At 39.7% G+C, this 21,326-nt stretch overlaps 1 long non-coding RNA gene across 2 annotated transcripts in view; it reads right to left on the bottom strand.

Annotated features, from left to right (window-relative positions):
• Positions 1-2,893, bottom strand: part of LOC115660434 — an 83,719-nt gene extending 80,826 nt beyond the window's left edge. For both annotated transcript variants that reach the window (XR_004002819.1, XR_004002818.1), the window contains exons 1-2: positions 2,848-2,893; positions 1,441-1,538 (exon numbers count right to left, since the gene is read on the bottom strand). This is a non-coding gene — a long non-coding RNA (uncharacterized LOC115660434). The remainder of the gene's footprint in view (positions 1-1,440; positions 1,539-2,847) is intronic.
• Between the last annotated feature and the right edge of the window lie 18,433 nt (positions 2,894-21,326).

Below are 21,326 nucleotides of genomic sequence, written 5' to 3'. Positions count from 1 at the left end.
CAGGGAAAAAGTCGGGATGGAGTCAGGAAGCTGAGTGGGCCAGCTGGCAGACAGTGCTTCCCATAACAAAGGTACATCTCAATTCTGTGGTGGGCCTGCAGAGAGAATAAAGAGTCCAGCTGGCTCAGCTTTTGCCCCACAAGGGAAATGGAGAAAACTCTCCTGCCACAGAACCAGCTGGACAACAGAAATTGCTAAGTAGTGAAAGGATGGGAGAGGCTTAGAGAGTGGAATGGGCACACCAGAAACCCAGAAAGAGGTTGAGGCAAAGGACCAAGACAGAGCAAGGTAGGAAGTGGTCTGGGTGGAGGGGCGGGGGCTAGGGGGTCTGTGTAATCAGGCCTTGACTATCTATTCAAAATCAGTGGAGAGGACGGCTTTGGGATCCCCTTCAGCCGACTGAGGAAGGTGGAGCAGAAACCCTTCAACAAGACATTAGGACTACTGAAGCCAGGAGTAAAGATAGTCTGGGCTTGGACCGATGGTCTAACATGAAGCTGGCACACTATCAGGGATTAGACTGCTGGCTTATGCCAGAAGGGTGGGACAATATGTGACCTGTCCAGAGGGCCAAGTCACAAAACTATCACAGGGCCAGTGCGGCTTTCAACAGAAATGCCATAAGGCAAACTTGCTATTCCATGCTCAGTCACCAGGGGGCATGCCAGCTGGTGAGTTTACATTTTGATTCAATTCTGTGTGTTTACAAAAAAAAAATGTACATAGTCTTGTTTCCTTGATCACACTGAGAATCAGACATGTGGCAATTTCCTTGGTCACAGTTCAAAGCATCTTTCCAGCCCAAACTCTTCCGACATAGAGCTCTCTCTTGGCTTGTTTTTATAAGGGCCACATTACCAGTGCTTTTCTCTATGGCTGCTTCTACAAATGATACACAAATTTCCACCCACACGATACAAAGCCTTTGCATTCCACCCCCACTGAAAGCCTACCAGTCACATAGCTCAGATTCTGACCAGCCTTGCACGTAGACTGTGTATTGGACAGGGGCTACTACTGTTTTAACTATCTCACGTCAAAAGAAGAGCTTAACTACTTCTTGTATCCTAATGAAGGGTGTCTATCACCCATCCTCCATCACAACGTTATTAACATTCAAGAACAGCTCATTATAAAATAAGTGTGCTACACCCTTTGCCTGAATGCACTAGATATGTCCCAGTGTATTCTCCATGTTGTAGTCAGGAATTCAAGTCTTTATGAAAGAGCAAAATATGTATTATGTTGAAATATAAACAACAATTTAATATACAAAATATATATAATTCTTTCTTAATCCTCCAAAGAAAGTCCATAAATTGCACTGATGTTGAAGAGGGGGTTACCACAACTTCCAAAACAATCAAGCATCGACTTCTAGCACAAAATACAGTCGTTTCTGAATCTGAACATAAGTCAGATAAAGTAAGAAAATCTCACCTTCAGACCACTTTGCAAGCTCTAGTATCAAACCTTTGTTTCACTTTTCTGCACAGCAGAGTCGCCAAAGGAACAGTAGGTGGGCCATAGCATCCTCACTGCAGAGAGTGAAACATGAAGATAATAGATTCTGTCACAAAACAGAGTGGTCAATAATGGCATTTCTGCTGGAGTTAAAATGTGAAGTAACTCAGCGTGAGCTTTGGTCTAGCTGTCTGCCCCCCAGTTCTGTTGTAATTCAATAACACTCCACTCAACTGATCAGTGCTCAGCAGAAAAGAAAGAGACACCTTTAGAAATAGAACATCTATATAGCGTGCTAAATTCTTAGCTGCTGCAAAGTGGCATAGTCCGGAAGATTTCAATGCAGCTATGGGGATTTGCACCATCTAAGAATCTGGCTCATTTAATGCGTATCAGTATAAATTATGTAAGTAGCATGACTGAGAAAAACTGTTTACCTGCCGATGTGTTCCTGCATGCCGTCCCTAAACACACACACACACACACACACACACACACACACACACACACACACACACACACACACACACACACACACACACACACACAGCCTAAATTAAAAGAAAACTAGGGTTCCAAAGTCAAACACTCACCTTTGAGAGATGCCAGACTGTAGGCTGACTGTGCACATGGAGGAGGAAATTGTTTAATTTTTTTTAAACCTGCCTCCTTAACAGGATATGAAATATGAGCTTTCACTTTTATCTGGCTGTTCCAGAGCATATATAGGTTGTAATAGAGATGCAACCATATTGGGTGCATGCTCCTGATGTTTGAGCACCAATAGGCCAAAGTAAGAGGACTTGATATGAGTGGGTAGATCAGGGGTAGGAGATGCAGACCAACTGCTCAATGTTATGGAGATTCTGCACTGCAACTCATAGGCAGCCATTGGAAGGCTGTCCCTAAATTAGAGCAGTCTCCTGGCCTTCAAACCAAACAACAGCCTAAAATCGGTGCAGCAGAAAGATGGTTCAAATCCATCTTTGCCCTTTCTTCTTCCTGTACTGTGCATCTCAGGAGGAACAGCACAGAATCTGTCCCAAGGACTTTTTCTGGACATGGATTGTAATGGATCTAAACTTTTTCACTAGTCTTGATTTCAGAAAAAGCAGCTTCTGTATGACTCTATCCCCTTGCTCCCTTACCCCAAACATATTAGCCATTGCAGTACAGTCAGGGCCGTCCTTAGGCATAGGCAGAATAGGCAGCCGCGTAGGGCCTCACTCTGCCTGGGGGCACCACTCTGCAGGCAGCCCAGACAGTGGAGAAGCAGGGCTGCTGGGTCCTAGAGAGAGACGAATGCAGCCCAGTCTGAGGAATGGGATTGGCTGCTGGGGTCTCTGGGAAGGGGTGTGGGTAGGGGTTGGGAAAGGAGCTCACCTGTGAGTGTGACTCTTTCCCCCCGGCTGAGGTCAGGTCAGGCAGGCTCTGTGGCTCTGGAACCAGTATCCTTTGTTGTCTCCCATAACATCCATTCTTCTCCCCCCTGCCCCACGGAGCACCTCCTCCTTTCTCCCTCCTCCCCAGGAGCATCCCTCTCTGTCTCCTCCCTCCCCTCCGTCAGGGCTGGGTTGGGGGAGGTGCTGGGGGTAGGTGGGGGGAGGAGAGGCTGGCTGCCTGCCTGCTGAGGAATGAAAGTGAAAGTAACTCACTTCCTCGGCAGGCAGCCAGAATTGGAATGTCACACAGGGCTTAGCTGGGGTTAGCCAGATGTGTGAAAAATCAGGATAAGGGATTGGAGTAGGGTGAGCAGATATCCCTATTTTATAGGGACAGTCCCAATTTTGGGGTCTTTTTCTTATATAAGCTCCTTTTATCCCCCTCCCACTCCCACCCATCCCTGTCCTGATTTTACACACTTTCTGTCTGGTCACTCTAGGTGGGGGTAATTGGTGCCTATATAAGACAAAGCCCCAAATAACAATCCTGAATCCAATTTCAATGTTTTTTTTTAAATCAATATCTTAGCCAAAAACAGAAAATTAAGTTGTTGACAATTATTAGTGACAGGTTTGGTTTGAGGCAGGGAGTGGGTCAGTTTTCATCAGAGAAACAAAAAATGTTGACTGACTTTCCTATAGCCTGTTACTCCTGATAAGAGCCCGCCAACAACTGTAATATGCTCATCTTACTAGTGTATAAAGCAGGGTTCGGCAACCTACGGCACACCTGTCAAAGGTGGCAGGTGAGCTGATTTTTGATGTTATGCAGCAGCAGGCTGAGCAGCTCAGCCCATCACTGCTCGGGGGTTCCGGCTGCTGCCCTATTGCCAGCTGGGATACCAGCCATCGGCCCCACTCAGCACCTGCTGCTGGCCTGGGGACCCCCAAGGAATCCCAGGCTGGCAGTGGGCTGAGCAGGCCAGTTGAACCACTCAACCTGCTGTCAGCCTGGGGTTCCATTCACTCAGCCGGCAGCGGGCTGAGTGGGCTGGTGGTGGGCTGAGCAGGGCCGGTGGGGGGTTGAGTGGCTCAGTCTGCTGCCAGTCTGGGGTGCCAGCAGCACTCAGCCTACTGCTACTCCGGGGTTCCGGCTGCTGGCCCCTTGCCAGTCAGGAGCTCAGGCGCCAGCCCCACTCTGCCTCCTGCCAGCCTGGGTGAGCAGAATCCCATTCTGGTAGCAGGCTGAGGGGGGGTTGGCAGCCGGGATCCTGGCTGGCAGGAATTGATACTCAGAACCCCAGATCAGCAGCGGGCTGAGCAGGGCCTGGGATCCTTGTCTAGGGATCCAGCCACCAGCCCGCTGCCGGTTTGGGGTTTCATTTACTCAGCTGGCAGTGGCCTGAGCAGGACCGGTGGCCAAGACCTCAGATAATATCAATAGTTTATTTATATAATATAGACATAGAGAGAAACCTTCTACAAACATTAAAATGTATCACTGGCACGAGAAACCTTAAATTACAGTGAACTTGGCACACCACTTCTGAAAGGTTGCCGATCCGACCCCTGGTATAGAGTGACCATATGTTGTACTAAGATTCTCCTGCTTTTTTTTTTCCCTGTGAGTCAGTATAACTTTTGCCAGCCCAGAAATTGGGCAGCCAATGTTTTACATTTTCAAAATGTTTTTCTCCAACTTTCATAAAGTAATACATAGTTAATATGAGTTAAAAAGGCCAGGGACACTTCTTTATGAAGAATCTGTACAGCAGATCATGCCCATAGACGATCCAGAAAAGAAATTTGAGGTTGAATTTTTTAATGTTGTGATGGATAAAGCAGTATCTGCTGTTGATGAAAGGTTTACTACCTTGCAAGTACACCATGAACAGTTTGGATTTTTGTATGACATAACTAAATTCAACAAAATAGGAAAACAAGAGCAACTAATGACAAAGTGCAAGAATCTAGAGAGCCTCCTGAAGCATGGTGATAATTTTGATTTAAATGGACTTGAACTCTACAAAGAATCGACTACACTGTCATCAATGTTGCCACATGCAAAATCGGTGATGGACATTGTACAGTTTATTCATACCCGCAAACTTGTTGACATATATCCTAACGTGTACATTGCCACTCGTATTCTACTGACAATTCCTGTAACAGAAGCATCAGGAGAACAGAGTTTCTCAAAACTAAAGCTCATTAAAAACTATCTCCGCTCTACAATGAGTCAGGAACGCTTGACTGGTCTTGCTATTCTTGCGATCGAACAAGACACGACTTTGTCATACGATGACATTATTACTGATTTTGCAGCAAAAAAAGCCAGAAAGATTGCTTTTAATTAAAAACAAATCTTTGTTTCAATACCTCTTCATATAAATTTCCAATAAAATTTTGATAAATTAAAAAAATATGTATTATTTGCATCATTCTTTCATATCAGAATTTTTTCTATAGTGCTGCTTCTTTAGTGCTAGTCCATCAGCATTACAGTGTGCTTAATTAAGTTAAACTGGTTTTAATAATGTGCATGTGGCAAGTTTTCCAATACTATAAGCTTATGTTTGTGTTGCTAAGAGCAAATTGACCTCGTTATCTCTAGCTTGCTTGCTAGCACATATATATATACCTGCCCCTGGATATTTCCATTACATGCATCTGAGGAAGTGGGTATTCACCCACGAAAGCTCATGCTCCAAAACGTCTGTTAGTCTATAAGGTGCCACAGGATTCTTTGCTGCTTTAACCAAGGAAAAGGAAATCCTACCTACCTATCTGCTCTTCAGAGAGAGTAAGAAGGTGTTTAACCTGCATCTCTCCCTGCAGAACAATGCAAAGGAAACTGACTATAAACTCAGCATTTCCTGTATTTCACACAGGATTAACTCTCAGTGGAGGATGTGTCAAACTGTGCTTTTTTGACCACAATTTCATTGCCTAGGAACAGGAACAGTGACTATAAATTATTTTAAAAGAAACATATTAGCATTTTGTTTTTATTTACAGTATTATAATCAAACAATAAAGTGCCCTTTTAAATAATTCATTTAGAACTACAATTACACATTTTAAGGATACATATTTAATTCTAAGAAGCAATATGAAAATGGATACATTTTGGATTAAATAAAATGTTTAAAACAACTATTCCTTATCACATTAAAATCTAATGTACAGTAATTACTTACATTAATAGACAGTTCTCTCATACTAACTCATATCAATTGTGCAAAATCTGTAAATCTAATAGTACAGCTACATTTAAGAGCTAGCAATGCATAACTGGTGTTACAAACATAACAAAGCAAATAAACCCAACTGATACTCACTGGAAAATATTGGTAAGTTTTCTTAGCAGAAACAATTCTCCTAATAACATTTTCTCCCCTTCCCCCCCTCAGCTTTTTCACTAGTTATTGCTATTTTGCATGAAAATCTGATCATTGTGGCTCAGAAGTTTAGTTGTCTCTTTGCTTATTTCACTGGACCTTATAATACTTTGTCTATCACCACAACTGATTAGCATTACTTGGAAGCATTTCTATAATGCCCTAAATGTACAAATTTAAGAACAGTCTAAAAAAGTTCCCTGCTCTGTTAAAGTCACCAGTATTTGGTAAACAAATGAAGTGGTAACATTACTTGAGACACCAACACACACACACACAACCCATATGAAAATAATTTGGGTAATAGAAGATATGCCAAGATCACTAGTCCAGGTGGGGAAATGGTTGTAGTGACATAGGAAAAGACTTAAAAGTGAGGAGGAGGAGGTTGTTTGTCAGACTTGGACTGAGAGACTCTTACAGGGATACATACACCAAACAGCCTGAAAATAAGATATGATGACAGCAGTGAGAGAGTGCAAATGTTAATGCTGTGCTGTACCTGGGTATCACCAAGACTTTATCCAGGGCTTTTCATTAGTAGATTTTTTTTTTTTTTACAAAGGAGTTCAGCATCATTCTGCCCAATTTACAGATAGGGAAACTGAGGCAGGGAAACTGAGGCAATGTCACCCAACAGGCTGGGGTCTCCTGAGTCCCAGTCCAGTACTTTGTCCCCTAGACCACACTGCCTCCCATGAAGAGCTTATGGATTGCAAAGGAAGGCGCAAGAATTTACATAGGTATCACTAAGCAAATATGAATGCAGTTTTTGTCCACAGGCCAGATTCTCTCTCCTGCTCTTCAAAAGAAAATGATTAGAATTGTAAGACCAGAGTGCCTAAATTAAGGCTCCTAGAGCCATATTTAGGCATCTAAGTAGAAGTGTCATGATTTTCCCCCCCCAAAAGGTGCTGAGCAGTGAGATCAAAGGACAAATATACACCAATGTTGATTATTTCTGCTAGATATTTTCTTCATGAGATATGTTTAACATTGGTTAAAATAGATATTGACTATTCCATCAGTCATTGTATGTTAATAATATTAACACTTTCAACCTTTGAAAATGTACCTTATTTGTACCTGTAGATAGTTTTGGAATTTAACAACTATCGATGTTCATCTTCTTGGCAATCCTTTGTCTTTCAGGATACTCATATGACACACAACTTTTAGGCCCCAATTATGATTGGTATTGCACTGAAGTGCAAACCCCAGCTTGCAGTAGGAGCCCAGAATGATAGCTGTTCTCCTGGATTCTGCCTCCTGGCAAAAGTCCCCAAAAGACTGTCCAACTGGTCTTCCTGGGTAGGGGATTGAGTGGGCAAAGCCAATAGAACAGTGTAACGGTGTCCCATTTGCTAGTGGGCCAGAGTCCATCCTGGACCCTGGTGCCCCTTTCAGGCCAGTGTGCTGCTCCCTGGCAATACCTGACAGATCGGGGTCTCCCCTTCCTGGGGAACCCCCACCCTCTATCCCCACCTCATCTCAGTCTATGGCCACTGCCAGTCATCACCTAGCCCCCGTTCCCTGGGTCAGACTGCAGTATAAGTGTCACTCATCACTGGCAAGGGGCGGGGTTGGATCTGCTGCCTTGGCCTACCCTGGCCTGCACCCCTAGTACCCTTTTCTTGGCCTTTATCAAGGCCTGCAGCCTGGGGGGTTTCTAGGCCGGAGCTCCCCAGCTGCTCTGGCCTTCCCCCAGCCCTGCTCCAGTCTCGATACCCTGCTTAGCTCCTAGCATCCGGGCCCATCCCTCTCTGCATCTAGAGAGAGGGAGTGTCTGTGTGCTCCTGGCCTACTGCCCTCTTATAAGGGCCAGCTGGGCCCTTACTGGGGCATGGCCGCATCTGTGGCTGGTTCCCCAATCAGCCAAGGCTTGCTGCTTTTCCTAGCAGCAGCCTCAGCCCTCTCCCAGGGCTGATTTCAAGCCCTTCAGGGCAGTAGCGGGTGGTCACTCCACTACAAGCAGGAACATACTTTGGAGCTCTTGTGCTTTCATGTGTAGCAATCCTGCCCACATAGTTGGCCCCTCTAGAACCTCTTGGCAAATAATTTGTGATTTTAGCAGGAAAAGAACAACTTGGGGAGCTGATATCACCCAGGCTAAAAAGTGCATATGAATATAACTGTACAGCCTATTATTCATACCTGGAGGATAGAATGCAGGCTAGAATTTGTATAGGACTAGAACAGCACAACTTCAAAGTACATATTTCATCATCACAGCAGCAGGGATAGGTTGGCATAGGAGAAAGTGTGCTGACTGTGGGCAACTGAAGGATGTCCCTATACTGGAATAACAATTCTGGGACCACATATGCTGGCTTTAGGACCATAGTCTGTCACCAATGTGCTTCTGTCACCAAGAAGCTTTAATACACTAGAGAGTCTGGGTCCAAGCTGGCATACATTAGTTACAAGTACAAAATCTAGTGCTATCTTTTTAGTCTTAGATTTTCAGTAGAGGTTGCTTGGTTAGCACATGATGGCTTTTGCTTTACATAAAATACACCTTATTCAGGCAGAACTTCCACTGACTTTATTGAGAGAGATGCAATATGATGCCAGGTCCAAGTCCACAACTATAACCCAACATCCTTATGATGTATAAATGGGCAAATCTAGTGACTAAAACCCACCAATTGACTTCACTGGCATTAGTGACCCTTCTATTTACACATTTGCAAACATTCTGCTCTATTTGTTCAATACAATGACCGTGGAAAGCAAAATCATCATGAATTCTTGCATGATTAAATATTTTTTGAGAAAGCTTCCTGCCAAATGTGCTCACCTTTATGTACAAATAATTAGTACATTCTGAGAATTCATGACCTGCTCATGGATAATTTGTGAACAGGACAAAAAAGAGTTTAAACTAATCAGAAATATATTACAATGAATTAGGGAACAATTCTATCCCTAATTGTGCACTTAAACCCGGATCCAAAGCCACTGGAGAGCTCTATTGACTCCTGGGGAGGCTGGATCAGACACTTAAGAGAGAGAGAGAAAGTGTGGGTGAGTGTTTACTTCAGTGGGTATCCATGAGGACAGAATTTGCCTCTTGATGTTTGTTTCTTAGTTTAGTTTTGTTTTGTATGTCTACCAGTGGGTCTTGAACGAAGGGTTGAAACTCCAGAAGGTAAACTAATTAAAATGTCAGGGAAAAAAATATGAACAAAATAAGCAAAAAATGCTTATTTAGTATGTATGTCAGTTCTCAACATTCAGAATAGGCTCTTGGAATGTGCACCAGTTTATCAAATGTAATCCTGGGAGGATAGATTGGAAAATGATTTCTACTCATTTGCACTTGTTTCAAAGGTGACTCCATCATCACTGTCTGAAAGACGCTCTGCCCCTTAGCAACAAAGGATTACAGCTAAATGAATCCCAGAGGTTTCCTACTAATGCAGAACAAAGGCATAAGAATGAGAGCTGTGGCTCAAGATCTATTTTTTATACCAGCATAATTTTTTGCTTCACTGATCTATCACTAAACAACAGCTGCTGGGCTACAGACTTACTGCACCGGAGGAATGGTACCAAATCCTTTAGTGACTGGTCGCATGTGTTTGCCTCAGGCCTTCAAAAAAGTCAGACTGGGGTGGAAGGACTGACAGGTTAATGTCACCTCACTTCTTCTGTCAGGGATTTGAAGATGCCAGCCACGTCGGAATGACAGCCTGCAACAAGACTGAATTCCATATAGATTTACATTCTTATCTCCGCAGTTGTAGCTTACCTCTTTTGAAGGGAAAAAAGAAAAGTAAAGCAAAGAAATCCTTTTTATTTGAGTTGCCACAAATACATTTTTTTTTGTACTTTAGCTTCCACTTTATCTAAAAGTTCTCCTAATTAACAAACATCTTTGTTCCTGTTTCCAGGTGTTTAGAATGGCATTTAGATCACTTTACTATTCAAAAAGTATTGAACAATAATGGTATATGAGACCAATTAATTAAGAATTGGGGGAAAATTAAATGCTTTTTGTAACAGATATCTCAGCAGAAGAATTTTTTTTAAATGACCCTTGATTGCATTGTTTGTGACCACTATCTGAAATAAGCTTTTCTATTTATAATAGAAGCATTAAATTCACTTTAAAGGTGATTAATATTTCAGCAGACATGGATGTTCTGGTATTTTAACAGGGTTTAGAGGCTATGTTATGAAGTTGGTTTGGAAAGGAATCTCTCTCTCCTATTCTTGAACAAAGCAACCCTTGATATTGGGTAATTATACTGACACACATTTTATAGTAGTTCATTTCTTCTAAGCTGTTGTCAGGGTCTCCTCATAATAAGACTCTCTGACCTTTAGAAATAATTCTCCTTGAATCTGAAATGGACTGAATCTGCTGAGCTTCACAACAAACTGGAAGGATCAAACTTTTCCCAGGTTCCTGGGGAGAGTGAGACAGGAGGTAGGTTTGATATTATCATGACAATGGCCACAGGGATGGATGTGTAGGCAGATGGGGTAGGATATTGGGGATCTGATTCTCTGGTTGGCCATGTCCTGGTTTGGAAAAGTTGCTGGCCATTTTGTATATAACTTAACTGTACAAGTTTCCTTATACCATCTGACACAAATAAATTACCCTCATTATAAATGACATGAGACCCCAGAGGTATCACTTTTTTCAGCAAAAGTCAAGTTAGAAGAAGTTAAGCTTTTATTAAATAAAGTAAGAGTTTACATTTAATTTCTCTAGAATAATAGATAAGCCCATTGATGAGACATTAGGAGGGAAATTATATAAATTGATGGACTAGCCCATCAAGAAATCAATAATTATTTTCTCCACCCTCTTTTTTCCCCTCTACTTTACATTGGAGAATTATATAGTGATAAATTACATTGGGGCAAATCCTGAGGCACACAGAGGCCTTCACTTTTGTGAAAAGGCGCTTTTAACAGGCCTGAATGATCTTGAGAACAATTGGGGTTGGGGATAGGGTAGTGAGGGGGTATGGAACATCTGAGCAGATGTTTCTCAGGTAGATCTTGCATAGACTCACAAAGGGGCTCAAAGATCATGCAAACTATCCTTTCATCTAACTCGTCACCTTCCATAGATCTTTTCCCTTTTTTCTCCCCTGCACAGAGACCATAGAAGCTAAGGTTATCCCAAATAATAGGGATGCAACATGAAAGAATCTGAAGGCTGCAATATGTGCTTCCCATTGTTAGAGTCTTTCTTTCAGCAGAGGACTATGAAGTCATCATCTAAACTCTATTGAAGAAGACACGTTTTCTCTGTATATGTTCATTAAAGAATGGTAAGGATCCTTTTAGCAGGAAATTCATATATCTGCCAAAACAATTGTTTACTCATGTCAGATAGGGAATATTTCTCCAGATGAGACCTAATGAGAATATTTGTTTTCTTATCAAACAGGACTTGGTACAAAAGAGTACAGAACAGGGGCTGCCCAACTTCTTAAAAGGGAAAAGTCAGGATACCAATGTTAGAACGGATTTAAATAAATGGGCTTCTAAAGGTTGGGGATTCCTTTTGAAGGACTGGGGTATATTTGAGATAATAGAAGGACTCAGGAGCCAAGTATTATCCATTTGAGTTATCCAGCTTAGAAAAGGTCTGACAGTTTCATCCACTTGAGAACACATTTCTAAATGTCAGAAGCTGAACTTACCTTTTCTCCATGTGTGAGTCAGAAATCAATTTGGAATATCAGTTCCTAACGCAGAAACATAGTCAATGTGGAAAGAAAAAGTACTTTCTGCTGAAAAGTATCCAATCCCTCCATTACTCAGAAATCTAGCTGCAGAACAACTGAATGAGTTGGCTGGCCAGAAAGCTCTTCAATAGTGGGAATAGTGGTGATTTGGCCACGGCTGCTTGTATCACTGTGGAGACTTAAAAAGGATGTGTGAGGAAACTAAGTGGAACACCTAGATAGCAGCAAGAACATAAGTCATCCCTCCATTGAGTCAATTCCTTACATGAATGGGAGATGTGTGAAAATAGAATATGACACAGAAGCACATGAAAAACCGGTAGAGGTGAAGCAGTGAGTGCAGGAAAGATGAGGAAGGCTGATGAGAAAGGCTGAGTTTGGCAGCCTGAGGGCTTAAAATTTCTAACAAATCCAGGATATGCAGGTATGAGAAGCAGTGAGCACAGATGTGTAGCTCTGAAAGCTAAAAGGGCATGCAGAAGGGCACAACAGAAGATGGAAATACAGACTATTCCATAAAGTATACTTCTCCCCTTGACTGTTAGCTGAAAGGTTGGGACCTCAGTTTTTATTAAGCCTGGCCATGCTATACAAAATTTCTTCAGAAAATGAGCACATTTAACTGGTTTGCATCAATTTTTCAATAAAAAAATTGCCTGGTTTTCCAGAAGGGTATTTGCAGTGAAATATGTGGTTACAGTAAGTCAGGGTTTTTATTTGCTTGTTTATTAAAAAGGGAAAAGGAAAGAAAAACACACAGGTTTCTATTTCACACATTTGACACAAGAGCTGGCAATATCTGAAAGTTTGATAGGATGGGATGTATCATTCAAAAAATGCAACTAGCAAATTATATATGTTATTTTCTAGCCAAAAATATGTAAGTGTAAAATTAGAGAGCACTCAGAGAAGTGGTCACAATATTAAGATCAACTGGAATTAACAAAGTATATAATCTTTCTGGATACTTTCCTTACCTTAGTACCAACCACAGCTGGGTCGAATACAGGCAGTAGTGGAAGTGGTAAGTCATCAGTTTAAAGTGACATGTAATGGAGAGTTTAGTGGAGAACATACATATTCATGATGGATATCTGTTGGGTAAATTCAGCTCTTCGGATGGTGCTTGTCTCCTGTTCATAAGAGAAAAGAGGGATGATGCATCAATTTTAAATGAAGATGGTACACTGTCTCCAAATAGATGGTCTTCTAGAGTTATAAACCAACTACATACACATCCCAATTTCTGGGAGCATAGTTATAAATCACGACAATTCTTTATGCAGTTCAGTATTCTCCTTGTTCTCTTTTTCAAGTCTCTTTATGCCATCTTGTTTGCATCTCTGTCATATTGATCTTCCTTATGTTGTCAGTGTCACACTGTCTAAAGTGTGCCAATCTCAGGACAGACTGTCAAAAGAAGAGCAGACACCCCAAAGTGGTAGTATATTCTAAAATTAGATTTCATGAACCCAGTCACAAATGTGAACCTCTAGATCTCTGTAACAGACTTACCATGGAGTAAGAGACAGTCCCTTTGGGCTCTACACTCTATCTTGCCAAACCTTAATCTTCTGCCTTCAGTGTACTCAGAAGGAAGAGAGAAAGAAAAAAAAGCCTGCAGATTTGCTTTTAAAATCCTCCTTTTCTCTACTTATAAGCAGCTAGCAGAGAAAAAAGAAAAATAATAATCTTACTGGCTTTTGGATTCTTATCCTAACGCTGCTCACCATGTCATGGTATATTTCCCCAATCTGAACCTTAGAGTCCAAAAGTTGGGGTAGCAGCATGAATTCCTCTAAGCTTAATTACCAGCTTAGATCTGATAAGCTGCCACCAATCAGGAATTCTAGTGCCTGATATATTCTGGTCCCCTCAAAACCTTCCCTGGGGACCCCCAAGACCCAGACCCCCTGGATCTTAAGACAAGGAAAGTAAACCCCTTTCCTCACTGTTACCTTTCCCAGCCTTCCCCTCCCTGGGTTACCCTGGAAGATTACTGTGATTCAAACTCCTTGAATCACAACACAGAGAAATTAGGTCTCCTGGAGAGATAGACAGATTCTCGCCCCTAAAACAAAGGGATTCCATCCTTCCCCTCCCTTTTCCTTCCCTGTTAAGTACAGACTCAATTCCCTTGAGCCTCAACAAGGGGGGAAAATCAGACAGGTCTTAAAAGCAAAACTTTTAATAAAAAGAAAAAGAAAAAAGTAAAAGGTGTCTCTGTACTTCAGATGGTAAAAGTTACAGGGTCTGCCAGCTTATAGAAACTGGAGAAAAAGTCTCCTCCAACAGAAATACAATTTAAAATGCTTTCAGCCAAATACACATTAAAACTCTACCAGCCAGATACACATTTAATTTCTACCAGCCAGATACACATTTGCAAATAAAGAAAAAACAATCGAAAAGACTAAACCACCTTTCTACCTTTATACTTCCTAAATTTGAACAGAAGATTAGAGAGCCTGTAGGTACGTGTGGTTACTCTCAGAACCCAGAGAGAACAAAACCAAACCCAAAAAACACAAACAAAGGCTTCCCTCCACCGAGATTTGAAAGTATCTTGTCTCCTGATTGGTCCCCTGGTCAGGTGTTTGGTTCCCTGTTCGTTAACCCTTTACAGGTAAAAGAGACATTAACCATCTGTTTATGACAAACAAATATTAGCATGAGATGATTTTTTTAAATCATGATTTGAGGACCTCAGTAGCTCAGCCAGAAGTTATGGGTCTATTAAAGTAGTGGGTGGGTGAAGTTTTGTGGCCTGGAGTGTACAGGAAGTCAGACTAGAAGACATGCTGGTTCCTTGTGGCCTTAAAGTCTATGAGTCTATGAGAACATATAACTGAGCTGGTCTGGTTGCCAGCTATGAATTTGTCAGTGCTCAAACTGACACCGACAGATTTGGCAAGAGCTGGCACAGTCAGAAAGGCATGAGATTGGGTGGGTGTACTCACTACTCTTCAAACTATCCTGCCTCAGTAGCTAGAACAGTTGATATTTGTTTTTCTCCTTTAGGCACACTTTCAGATCATCAGGCTTTTTTTTCAAACTGGTTGAAAGATGAAAGACTTAAAGAAATTAAGAGGCAGTGATATGGTTTCAGATAGAGATAGATTAATATTAAAAAAAACACTGCTACATTGTTTACAACCTTCAATTCATTTTTATGAATGAGTACCATCAGGTTCCTATAAACATTTGCAGAAACTGTGAATATCACAAATATTCATCTGAATATGTTTATGGAAAAGCTTGTGCTAGAAGCATTCACATGGCCCACCACTAACTGACCAGGGGGAGAGTAGGTGCTAAGAAAAAACATTATTTATCACCAGGTTATTCCATAATGGTAGTCTCTGGGATTTGTTGCACCTTTCTTAAAACATCTAGATATGTTCACTCTCAGAGAAAGGCTAATGACTTTATGGGCACCTGCACTGATCTGGTGTGGCCAATGCCTATGTTTTTCTCCCTATTTTAAAAAATATCATAGCACCAGAAAAAAAAAATAAGGAGGGGGTGAGGAACGTTGTTCTGGATGTGACTCTCATTTTTTAAACATTTTTTTTTATTTGAAGAATTGTATTCAAAATCTTAGCCAATACTCTCTCTTTAGACTTTGTTCAGACGTTCTACTAATTTTGGTTGTAGATGTCAAACTTTAATACATTTTTTTTTAAAAATTCTGTTATTGAAAAAACAAACAAACATAAAAGGTAACATTTTTTCTTTATCCCAGTTAGTAAAATCAGAGATACGCCTACCCCATCAGGCTAACTCTGAATATCACTTATAAAGTGTCTCTGCAAACTATCAAGTGTCTAGTGTGTGCAAGAACAGACAAATTCATGCAAGGAACTCAAATTTTCAAGCTGACAGGAGTAAAGGACACATGCACCTTCTATAATCCGTATACAAAATATAAATCTCATCCTGAATGGTATACTGGACAGAATTTTTATGTAATGTTTCTTTTTATTTTATTTTTTTTTTACTATGATGGTTGGACTGGAATAAAGAGAGCGATTTTAATCAGTTATGTATTGTCATTAAAGGGCTCTAGAGGTCAGAAACCTGTATCTTTATATACTTTCTCAAGAATGATCACCAGATTTAGGGGCTGTCCATACATTACATAACACATTTTTTCATGACTTTTCTAACACTTTGTAACACTGAAACAACACACAAAGTTAAGGATCCACCTACCCTTAATATTTATGACAGTTCACTATGTGAACAAAAATTTACATGGACTCCTTCAATGTCAATAAAATGGTCCTGGAAACGGCTGAAATTACAACAAACATATCTCATGTCTATAGGGTTACACAAATGCTTCCACCAAATATATGTCTTTATTCTAGAAATCATTAAATAGCAATTGGCGACTATTATAGGTGAAATCCTGGCTTCACTGAAGTCAATAGGAGTTTTGTTGCTGATTTCTTTAGGGTCAGGGTTTTACTCTGTTTGGCAAATATAGACCTTTTTTTTGTACATCATGCAAGCACTCCTGAACCAATCTTGTATGTTGTGAACATATTTGCTACCTGATTTTAGGTACATCATTGTAAAACCAGAATCATTTGACTTCACTGGCATTATACCAGATTTACATGGTCTTAAACCAGTTGCAGTTCAACCCTCTTCTTTCAATGGCCTGTTAAAAGATCTGTTGGCCTCTTTGGGCACAGAGCATAAGTACATAACCCCCCCATGCAATACATTGAATTTCCTCCACAAATAGATTGAATTGTTCCCTCAATTTGCATTTAGCTTCGCTAAAGGCCATTTCCCTTTTTAGTAGATTTGGATTGTATTCAGAGAAACATCAGATGAAATTCCTTCAAACTACATTTCTCCAGTACTTGTATGTTTCACTGTGATCAATGAAATCTCACTTATTTTTAAATTTTAAAACAATAATAAATAAATTGAAGGATGATATTCCAATTAACAGCAATGTATTGTAGCTCATTAAGCAATAGTCAATATTTTATGCGTATAGAATATAATCGCTCACTCCTATACTGCTCAGACAAGCAAAACTCAGAGTGAAATCAGAGCAGTTAGCCTAAATAAGAACTGAACTGGGCTCCATCTTCCCATCCGCTTCTGTGAGTAATTCTCCCTATATTTCCTTTTGGCTTATGAGCAGCCAACTATAACCACATCAAGATGAACTTCTTCATCATCAACATTTGATGTATCATATATTTTTGTAGCTACCACTGCACCAGCAACAGTCTGCAGAAGATAGCCAGGTTGAAAAGCACTGGAAAAAATAAATAGTACCAAGATCTCCCCTCTATTACATCACTTTTTTACAGTGATGTAACTGTTGAATCAATGGAGTAATCCTGGCATAATACTAATGCAGCAGTGGAAGAATTGGGCTCATAGATTTAAAACATACCAAATGCCCTATGTGCACAAAGGCACTTACTAATATGTTGGAAAAAAGAATAAAACAGTATAAATAGGTCCATTATTTCCTTAAGGGAATAATATGCCATCTTATTATTTTAAATACTTATCCTGATACTTCAAATTAAACACACTGGATTAAATAAAACAATAAAACAAATATATTAACTACAAAGAAATAGATTTTAAGCGAGTACAAGCAATGAGGCATACAACTCAGAAATGTTTACAAGAAAAAGAGACATAAAATGCTTACTGACACCTAACAAACTAGATTGGATTCAAAGCTAAATTTTCTCACCATATGCTGTCAGCAGTCTTACTGCCAAAACTCTTTAGGTCAGCACCCCTCCCCAATGCTTCCTTTGTCTTTTCCATGCAGAAAATGCAATGGCAGGGAGAGAGAGAGAAAGAAGGGTGTCCGCCCCTTCTTTTTATAGTCCTGACTCACCTTTGAGAAGCATTTCCACTTGGGGGCAAGACAATGGGCAGTCTGTGTGGAAGGGAACTTCATGCTGTTTCTTTGCTAAGATATAACTTTTTGCCCCTGCCCAGTTTCCTGCCAAAGAATGGCTACCTAGCAGGTAATGGTCCAGCATCCTTGTTTACACGTGGCTGAGGCATCAGCTGGCCCTTTGTCTCTGAGGAACTGGTTTAGCCATCCACAGAAAGCATACTTTTCATCATGATCTCAGCTTATGCTTATAACTTCACATATAATGCTGCTAAATGCATTTTGTCAAGATATTATTGATCAGCAAATGATGAGTTTTTAAGTGATACCTCACAAGGCTTTCCTGATACAAATATTATTACTAGGGATGTCAAGTGATAAAAACAATTAATTGTGATTAATCACACTGTTAAAAATAATAGACTACCATTTATTTAAACACTTTGGATGTTTTCTACATTTTCAAATATATTGATTTCAATTACAACACAGAACACAAAGTATACAGTGCTCACTTTATATTTATTTCTGATTATAAATATTTGCACTGTAAAAACAAAATAAATAGTATTTTTCAATTCAAGTACTGTAGTGCAGTCTCTTTATCATGAAAGCTGAGCTTACAAATGTAGAATTATGTACCAAAATAACTGCATTCAAAAATAAACAATGTAAAACTTTAAATCCTACAAGTCCACTCAGTCCTATTTCTTGTTCACCCAATCACTCAGACAAACAAGTTTGTTTACATTTGTAGAAATAATGCTGCCCGCTTCCCATTTAAAATGGCACCTAAAAATGAGAACAAGCATTCACATGACACTGTTGTAGCCAACATTACAAGATATTAACATGCCAGATGCACTACAGAATCGTACGTCCCTTCATGCTTCAACCACCATTCCAAAGGACATGCGGCCAGGCTGATGACAGGTGCTGCTCAACAACAATCCAAAGCAGTGCAGATCGATGCACGTTCATTTTCATTATCTGAGTCAGATGCCACCAACGGAAGGTTGATTTTCTTTTTTGGCGGTTCAGTTTCTGAAGTTTCCGTATTGGAGTTTTGCTCTTTTAAGACTTCTGAAAGCATGCGCCACACCTCATCCCTCTAAGATTTTGGAAGGCACTTCAGATTCTTAAACCTTGGGTCGAGTGCTGTATCTATCTTTAGAAATCTCACATTGGAACCTTTCTTTGCATTTTGTCAAATCTGCAGCAAAAGTGTTCTTAAAACAAACAACTTGTGCTGCGTCATCATCTGAGACTGCTATAACATGAAATACACAGCAGAATGCAGGTAAAACAGACCAGGAGACATACAATTCTCCCCCAGGAAGTTCGGTCACAAATTTAATTAAAGCATTATTTTTTAACAAGTGTCATCAGCATGGAAGTATGTCCTCTGGAATGGTGGCCGAAGCATGAAGGAACATAAGAATGTTTAGCATATCTGGCACGCAAATACCTTGAAATGCTGACTACAAAAGTCCCATGTGAACATCTGTTCTCACTTTCTGATGACATTGTAAATAAAAAGTGGGCAGCATTATCTCCCATAAATGTAAACAAAGTTGTTTGTTTCAGTTATGAGCTGAACAAGAAGTTGGACTGAGTGGACTTTTAGCCGCTAAATTTTCGTATTGTTTTGTTTTTGGGTGCAGTTTTGAAACAAAAGAAAAGACATTTGTAAATTGCACTTTCACAATAAAGATATTGCACTACACTATTTGTGTGAAGTGAATTGAAAAGTACTATTTCTTTTGTTTATATTTTACAGTAAAAATATTTGTAATAAAAATACTATAAAGTGAACAGTGTACACTTTGTATTCTGTGTTGTAATTGCAATCAATACTTTTGTAAATGTAGAAAAACATCAAAAATATTTAATACATTTCAATTGGTAGTCTATTGTTTAACAATGCAATAAAAACAATGATGAATCACAATAAATTTTTGAATTAATTGTGTGAGTTAACTGTGATTAATTGATTGCCTTATTTATTACAATAGCGGGTAGGATGTGAACATAGTGGTTTAGTCTGTCACTTCTTCACATAAATATGATACAATGCACTGCAGAAAAAGGTAATATTGATATTTTTTAAAAATATAGAATATTGGTATGCATGGACATTATGCTGCAATTCATATTTTTATGATCATCATAATTACCCTTTCTACTTTAATATTGTGACAATTCATTTCACGCTTTTCAGTCACAATTTTTAATTTGAAGTCTACAGACAATTCAGAGCTTATCATACGGGAAAGGGTGTGTGTGATGGGGTCCAATTTACTACAAAAGAACCGAATTTAAAAATACCATAATCTATGCAGTTTGAATGAAATTGTGAAAGCTGCTATTCACAAATATTGCTGACATGGTTTATATTATATTACTGCATTTTCATCAGTTTCTACTTCCACAGCTGGCATTTCATGTGGTCAGCATCCTGTGATTTACAAGACTGTATGTAGTGTAAAAATGTTGTTTTAAATGGACAATTTCCTAAGCATGTTTACTAATTGGTAGGCTGTGGCAACTTAAAATGTAAACATACCGTATGTTCCGAAAGTCAGACTGCTTTACATGAGAAAAAAAAAAAGAGTTGAATATAATAGCATGAGTTTCATTAAACTTTTATGAATATCACTTGGAAAACAAACATTTCTATGCAAATTTAGAAAGAATGGTTTAATTTGTGAAGTTATACCAAACCATATTTTTTCCAATGTCACAAATGCAATTTAAAATACATGAAAGATTATATTGATACTCACTACTTCAAGATATAGAAGCTGTTAACCAGATAGTGCATGGAGTCTTAAAAATAAAGCACTGTTTTTAATAATGTTTATATCAGATTAATAATGATATTTAAATAAATGATGTAAAGCAAGGCCAGCAGAAAAATGTAAAAGATCAGTACCAGGAATATTCTTCTTCTGAGACCTGCAGAAATGATGTAGCGCTCCGGGAATTAAGTCCATATATTATACATTGCTTGGAACACCACGAATCCAAACATAAAGAGAGTTTGAGGATACTACCAGTATGTTATTAGCTTTCTAAATCTTGCAGTGCTACAAACCTTATGCATATATGTAACTTTAGGCATGTGAATAGGTCCTTTGAACTCATAGGGATGACCCATGAATACAGTTGCTTATGTGAGCATTCGTTTGTAGGCTCAGGGTCTATATATAATTATGAGTTAATATTAAAACCTACTTCATGTTTTATGCAGGGACATTTTGAGCACGATTCTTGTATTGGGTCTCATATTTCTGTAAGTGTGTATTACATTTTAAGGCTCTTTTGTGGAACTAAGTCTACATACAAGTCCTCAGTAATCCAAATCAAAGTGTACACAGAATATTTCTAGTATACAATCAGAGGACATTAAAAATTGTGACCTAGATCCTCAGGAATGCTGGAGCTCTCCGTAGCATGCTTGTGAGGGGCAAGG

This window comes from Gopherus evgoodei, chromosome 12 (assembly GCF_007399415.2).
Source record: "Gopherus evgoodei ecotype Sinaloan lineage chromosome 12, rGopEvg1_v1.p, whole genome shotgun sequence".
NCBI classification, from domain to species: domain Eukaryota; kingdom Metazoa; phylum Chordata; order Testudines; family Testudinidae; genus Gopherus; species Gopherus evgoodei.
This window is presented reverse-complemented; position numbering and strand designations above follow the sequence as displayed.